Source organism: Rhinopithecus roxellana, chromosome 7, assembly GCF_007565055.1.
Source record: "Rhinopithecus roxellana isolate Shanxi Qingling chromosome 7, ASM756505v1, whole genome shotgun sequence".
Lineage (NCBI taxonomy): Eukaryota > Metazoa > Chordata > Mammalia > Primates > Cercopithecidae > Rhinopithecus > Rhinopithecus roxellana.
Genome location: NC_044555.1, coordinates 141764165 through 141772181, shown reverse-complemented (window position 1 = coordinate 141772181; position 8017 = coordinate 141764165).

Genomic DNA, 8017 nt, shown 5'->3' with positions numbered 1-8017 from the left:
CCATTCTTCCTCACTGGGCAGGACCTCCCAACTGGGGCCTCTAGCCACCCCCACCTTGTTCTGCAGGTGACAGAGATTTGAATCCCCCCCTTGGTCAGTGCTCGTAGAGGGAGGGGTGGGCCACCATCTTTGCTGTTTTGCCAATTTAGCTGATCTAGCCTTCAGGCTTTGGAGAGTCTGAGCTGACCAGGGGTGGAAGGGATCCCTCAGCACAGCACAGATGCTCTACCAAAACATAGCCAGACTACTTCTTTAAGCAAACCAGTGGGTCTTATCTTATGAGGTGCCGTGAAAGTAGAGCCTTCAGACAGACTACTTCTTTAAGCAGGTTGCTTACCCCACTTCTCTTCACTGGGTGGGATCTCCCAACCAGGAGCTCCAGCCACCACCACTGGTGTTCTTCAGCCAACAGAGAGTTGAATTCTTCCTGGGACAGTGCTCCCAGAAGAAGGGGTGGGCTACCATCTTTGCTGTTTGGCAAATTAACTGTTTCAGCCTTTGGGCATTGGAGAGTCTGAGCCGACTGGGGCGGAAAGGATCTCCCAGCACAGCACAACTGCCCTACCAAAACATGGCCAGACTACTTTAAGTGGGTCCCCGTTCCCGTTCCTACTCACTGGGTGAGACCTCCCAAACTGGGCTCCCAACCACCCCTGTTCATGTCCTTTGGCCAACAGAGATTTGTAAACTCCCTGGGACAGAGCTCTTAAAGGGAGGGGCAGGTCACCATCTTTGCTGTTTGGGCCACTTAGCCATTTCAGCCTTCAGGCTTTGGAGTGTCTGAGGCAACGAGGGGCTAAAGTGGACCCCTACCACAGCACAACCGCTCTACCAAAACATGGCCAGGTTGATTTTTTAAGCATATCCTTGATACAGTTCCTCTTCACTGGGTGGGACCTCCAAACCAGAGTCTCCAAACACCTTCTACAGATGCCTTTTGGCTGGAAATAGGCCTGTAACTCCTTGAGATGAAGCTTCCAGAGGGAGGGGCAGGTTGGCATCTTTGCTGTTTTATAGACATCATGGCTGATACCTCTAGGTATTGGAAAATCCAAGGCAACTAGGGACTAGAGTGGGCCCCAAGCATACCACAGCAGCCCTATGGACAAGTGATCACACTATTATGTGGGTACCCATTCCTATATCTCCTCACCAAGCAGGTGCTCCAGGCTTCGGATTCCAGTCATCCTCCACCAGAACTATCGAGACAGTAGCAACTTAGTAACTCCCTGTGCAGAGCCTCCAGGAGCAACTGAAGGCCTCTCTGCCACTGCCTCTGCAGTGGAGCTGTCCTTGCCATCGTCAGACTAACAAAGGAGCAAAGACCCTAAGTGCCTCCAAGAAGCTGCAGCTGACCCATAAAGAGGCCAGTCCATCTCCCATGGATCCCACACACATCAGACAGAGAACCCTGGGCTTGGGCCCACAGCATGGACTCTCCATCCTGGGATGATTGCATTGAGCAATTGCTGATCTGCATCTCTCTGGGGTGGAGCCCTCAGGAGACAAATAAGTGACCCTTGGCCACAGTGACTACTAGATCCCTTCCTCCGCTGCCTCCAAGTTGGAGAAGAAACATAAACAATGAGATTTCCCCAGAGCTGCAGTGGGTAGTCCAGGAGTGCCAAATCAAGATCTATAGCCAGCACTCAAGCAGGAGATGAACCCACACTTTCAGAGCATTGAAAGGGAACAGAGCTGCAACTGTGTGGACACATAAGGAAGCAACACAGCCATTCAAGAGTCTACCAACTGATCGATAAGCCTAAGTGCCACCTGCTGGATCACACAGCATAGAGCGAACACTAAAAGTATTTCACTAATATACACCCATCTAAAACCAGAGATGAAAAGTCAGCCTCAAGTAAAGACCCTACACAATGCCTTGGCCTGGTGAAAACATCCAGGAAAGAAGTCTATTGAGTGTACTCAATCTACAGTGCAATTAATGGAACACCCACATACATAGATGAGAAAAAACCAACACAAAACATCTGGTAACTCAAATGGCCAGAGTGTCTTATGTCATCCAAACAACTGCACCAGTTCTCAAACAAGAGTTCTTAACCAGGCTGAACTGGTTGGAATTACATAATGGAATTCAGAATATGGATAGAAAGAAAGACCATCAAGATCTTTGATTGGCAAAACCCAATCCAAGGAAAATAAGAATCACAATAAAGTAATACTGGAACTGAAGGTCCAAATAGCCAGTTAAAAAAAAAAAAAAAAACAAATAATAAAACCTAACAGATCTGACAGAGCTGAATTACACAATACAAGAATTTCACAATGCAGTCACAGGTATTAACAGCAGAATAAACCAAGATAAGGAAATAATTTCAGAACTGGTTCTCTGAAATAACACAGACAAAAATAAAGAACAAAATATAAAAAGGAATGGACAAAACCTCTGAAAAGTGTGAGATTATGTGAAGAGGCCAAGTCTACAAATCATTAGCATCCCTGAGATGGAGGTGGAGAAAGCACACAACTTGGGACATATATTTCAGGATATCATCTGTGAAAAGTTCCCCAACTTTGCTAGAGAGGCCAATAGTCAAATTTAGGAAATACAGAGCATTCCTGCAAGATTCTACACAAGAAGATCATCCTCAAGACACTTAATTGTCCATTTCATAAGGTCAAAAAAGAAAGAATGTTAAAGGCAGCTGGAGAGAAAGGGCAGGTTAATTACAAAAGGAACACCATCAGGCTAATGGCACACCTCTTAGCTAAAACCCTACAAGCCAGAAGAGATTGGGGGCCTATATTCAACATTCTTAGAGAAAAAAACTCTTCAACCAATAATTTTATATCCAGCCAAAATAAACTTCCTAAGTGAAGGAAAAATAAGATCCTTTAAGATAAGCAAATGTTGAGGAAATTTCTTACCACCAGACCTGCCTTGAAAGAGATCTTGAAAGGAGCACTAAATATCAAGAAGAAAGACTGCTGCCAGCTAATACAAAAACACAATAACACACAGACCAGTGTCACTGTAAAGCAACTACACAAACAAGCCAACATTATAACCAGCTAACATCACAATGACAGGATCAAATCCACACACATCAAAGTAACCTTGAATGTAAATGGGCTAAATCCCTCACTTAAAAGGCATACAGTGGCAAGCTGGATAACAAAAGCAAGACCCAATGGTATATTGTCTTTGAGAGACCCATCTCACACATAATGACAATCATGGGCTCAAAATAAAAGGATGGAGGAAAATCTACCAAGCAAATGGAAAGCAAAAAGGCATAGGTTGCAATTCTAATTTCAGACAGAAGAGATTTCAAGCCAACAGAGATCAAAAGAGACAAAGAAGAACATTACCTAATGGAAAAGTGTTCAATTAAACAATAACACCTACCTATCCTAGATATATATGCACCCAATACAGGAGTACCCAGATTCACTAATCAAGTTCTTAGAGATCTACAAAGAGACATAGACTCCAACACAATAATGGTGGGAGACTTCAACACTCCAGTGACAGTACTGAAAAGATCACCAAGCAGAAGAAAATTATTAAAGAGATTTTGAGCCTAATTTCAACATTGGACCAAATGGGTTTTAGACCTTTATAGAATTCTGCACATCCAAACAACAGAATATACATTCTTCTCATTGCCATATGGCACATACTCCAACATTGACCTCATAATTAAACATAAAACAATGCTCAACAAATGCAAAATAACCAAAATCATACCAAACACACTTTTGGTCACAACCCAATACAAATAGAAGTCAAGATTATGAAAACTGCCTAAGATCATGCGATTATATGGAAATTAAACAACATTCTCCTGAATGACTTTTGGGTAAATTATGAAATTAAGACAGACATCAAGAAGTTCTGTACAACTAATGAAAACAAAGGTACAACATACCAGAATCTCTGAGACACAGCTAAGGCAGTGCTAAGAGGAAAAGTCAGGCTAGATATGACGGCTCATGCCTGTTAACTCCCAGCACTTTGGGAGGCAGAGGTGGGCAGATCACTTGAGGTCAGGAGGTAAAAATACAAACATTAGCCAGGCTTGGTGGTGTGTGCCTGTAGTTCCAGCTACTTGGGAGGCTGAGGCAGGAGAATCGCTTGAACCCAGAAGGCAGAGGTTGCAGTGAGCCAAGATTGCACCATTGCACTCCAGCCTGGGTGACCAGAGCAAAAGTCCCTCTCAAAAAAAAAAAAAAAAAAAAAAAAAAAAAGAAAAAAAAAATTACAGCACTAAATGCCCACGTCAAAAACTTAGAAAGACCTCAAGTTAACAACCTAACTTCACAACTGACAGAATTAAAGCAGCAAGAACAAATCAATCGTAAAACTAGCCGAAAATGAGAAATAACAAAAATCAGAGCTGAACTGAAGGAAATTCAGACATGAAAAATCATTCAAAAGATTGATGAATCCAGGAGGTTTTTTCTCCAAAAAAGTTAATAAAATAGGCCGCTACCTAGACTAATGAAGAAAAGAGAGAAGATACTAATAAACACAATTAGAAATGCTGAAAGGAATGTTACCACTGACCCCACAGAAAAAAAAAAAAAAAAAAAACAACCATCAGAAACCACTAAAAACACTACTATGCACACAAGCTAGAAAACCTAGAGAAAAGGATAAATTCTTGGGAACACACATCTTCCCAAGAGTGAGCCAGAAAGAAATTGATTCCCTAAACAGACCCATAATGAACTCTGAGATTGCATCGGTAATAAATAGCCTATGAACCAAAACAAAGCTTGGGACATGATGCACTCATGCCAAATTCCTCCAGATATACAAAGAACAGCTGGTATCATTCCTACATAAACTATTCCAAAAAACTGAAGCAGAGAGTCTCCTCCCTGAATAATCTTGATACAAAAACCTGGCAGAGGCACAACAAAAAAAGAAAACTTGAGGTCAGTATTCTTGATGAATCACAATACAAAAAACCTTAGCAAAATACTTGCCAATCAAATCCAGCAGCACATTAAAAAGTTAACCTGAAATGATTAAGTAGGCTTCATCCTCAAGATGCAAGGATGGTTCAATATAGGCAAATCTATAAATGTGATTCATCACATTAACAGAAGTAAAGACAAAAGCCACATAATTATCTCAATAGATGCAGAAAAGACTTTTGATAAAGTTGAACAGTGCTTCATGTTAAAAACTCAAAAGAGTAAGTATTGAAGGAATATACCTCAAAATGATAAGAACCATATGTAAAAAACTCACAACCAATATTATACTAAATGGGCAAAAGCTACAAGCATCCCCCTTGATGTTGGGAGCAAATCCCCCCAAATCCAGCCATAAACTGGCTTCAAAACTGGCCATAAACAAAATCTCTGCAGCACTGTAACATGTTCATAAGGGCCCTAATGCCCACTCTGGAAGGTTGTGGGTTTACAGGAATAGGGGCAAGGAACACCTGACCTGCCCAGAGCAGAAAACCACTTAAAGGCATTCTTAAGTAACAAACAAAAGCACGAGTGATCTGTGTCTTGAAGGGCATGTTCCTGCTGCAGTTAACTAGCCCAACCTATTCCTTTAATTCGGCCCATCCGTTCGTTTCCCATAAGGGATACTTTTAGCTAATTTGACATCTATAGAAGCAATGCTAATGACTGGTTTCCTGTTACTAAATATGTGGGTAAATTTCTGTTTGAGACTCTCAGCTCTGAAGGCTGTAAGACCCCTGATTTCCCACTTCACACCTCTATATTTCTGTGTGTGTGTCTTTAATTCCTCTAGCACTGCTGGGTTAAGGTCTCCCCAACAGAGCTGGTCTCAGCAAGTGGCATCCATTCATGGGGGTTCAAATCCAGGTCGAAGGGTCCCCAGAGCGACAGTTGGAACAGAAAACTAGCTGGGGGACACCCGAGTACTCTTAAAGCAATCCCCATGGTGAGTAAGAAGGGGAGCTCAGAAGTATCAGGGTAACAGTGGGACAAGTGTGGGGTCTGGTTCGTTTCACCTTGGAACTTTTTCACACTGATAATGAAGAGGAACAAGACTATAGCGAAATAACAGAAGAGGTTACAGAGCATGTTTATATGCCAGCTGAAGCTAAAGCAGCAAAGGAGGAAGAGGTTCACCCCTACCCTTCTGCATTCCCTCCTTATTATTTTGAAGAAAATGACCCCCCAGATCTTTCTTTTCCAGAAGACACTAGGCAAAAAATAGTTGCCCCAGTGACTGTTTGAGCAGCACCTTCAGTGACCGTTCTTAGTTCTATTCAGGCAGGAATTCAGCAAGCTAGATGAGAGGGTGATTTAGAGGCTTGGCAGTTCCCTGTTAGAATACACCCCCCAGATCAAGAGGGACATATTATGGTACATTTGAGCCTTTTCCTTTTAAATTACTCAAAGAATTAAAACAAGCAATAAATCAGTATGGACCAGGTTCTCTTTTTGTAATGGGATTGTTAAAGAAAGTTACTATTTCCAGTCAGATGATTCCTACTGACTGGGACGCTCTTACTCGAGCTTGTCTAAATCCTGCTCAGTTCTTACAATTTAAAACTTGGTGGTGCAATAAACATATGTGTGCATGTGTCTTTATAGCAGCATGATTTATGATCCTTTGGGTATATACCCAGTAATGGGATGGCTGGGTCATATGGTGCATCTAGTTCTAGATCCTTGAGGAATCGCCATACTGTTTTCCATAATGGTTGAACTAGTTTACAATCCCACCAAGATGGATGCTGACGAGTTGATGGGTGCAGCACACCAACATGGCACAAGTATACATATGTAACAAACCTGCACATTATGCACATGTACCCTAGAACTTAAAGTATAATAATAATAATAAAACAAACAAACAAAAATAAAATAAAAAAAAAAAAAACTTGGTGGGCAGATGAAGCTTCCATTTAGGCTGCTTTCAATGCCCAGGCCTAAACTCAAATTAATGTAACTGCAGACCAACTTTTGGGGGTTGGCAGCTGGGCTGGTTTATATGCACAGCTGGTCATGCAGGATGATACCATATAACAGCTTAGAGGAGTGTGCATTAGAGCTTGGGAAAAAATCACTTCAGGCAGAGAGCAATACTCTTCCTTCAGTGCTAAAAAACAGGGACACGGAGAACAATATGTTGATTTTATAGCTCGGTTACAGGAGTCTCTTAAAAAGATGATTGCAGATTCAGCTGCTCAGGATATAGTGTTGCAGTTATTAGCTTTTGACAATGCTAATCCGGATTGCCAGGCTGCTCTGCGCTCTATCAGAGGGAAAGCACATTTAGTTGATTATATCAAGGTCTGTGATGGTATCGGAGGTAATCTGCATAAAGCAACCTTGTTGGCACAGGCAATGGCAGGACTGAGACTGGACAAAGGAAATACTCCATTTCCTGGAGCTTGTTTTAACTGTGGGAAGCATGGTCATACTAAAAAAGAATGTAGAATAAATCATTGAGTTAGGTCACCAAATAGGGGAAAACAGAAAACTGTTGAGCCTGAAAAATGTCCAAAATGTAAAAAAGGAAAACACTGGGCTAGTCAGTGTCACTCTAAGCTTGATAAAGATGGGAACCCAATTTTGGGAAATGCCATGAGGGGCCCGTCCTGAGCCCCATTCTAAACCAGGGCATTTCCAGCTCAGGCCATTCCCTCATCCCTGTACAATGTCTGTCCCCCGCCACAGCTGCTAGTGCCACAGTAGATTTATGCTGCACAAAAGCTGTGAGTCTTCTGCCTGGGGAACCCCTGCAAAAGGTCCCAACAGGAGTCTGTGGACCCTTGCCAACAGGGACAATAGGATTAATTTTAGGAAGGTCTAGTTCAGGTTTAAAAGGCATACAGATACATACAGGAGTCATTGATTCAGATTACAATGGGGAAATTCAAATTATTATATCTACTTCTGTTCCCTGGAAAGCAGAACCAGGAGAGCACAGAGCACAGCTCCTGATTGTACCATATGTGAGAGTGGGAAAAAGTGAAATTAAATGAACAGGAGGATTTGGAAGCACAAACAAACAAGGCAAAGCAGCTTATTGGGTAAATCAAAT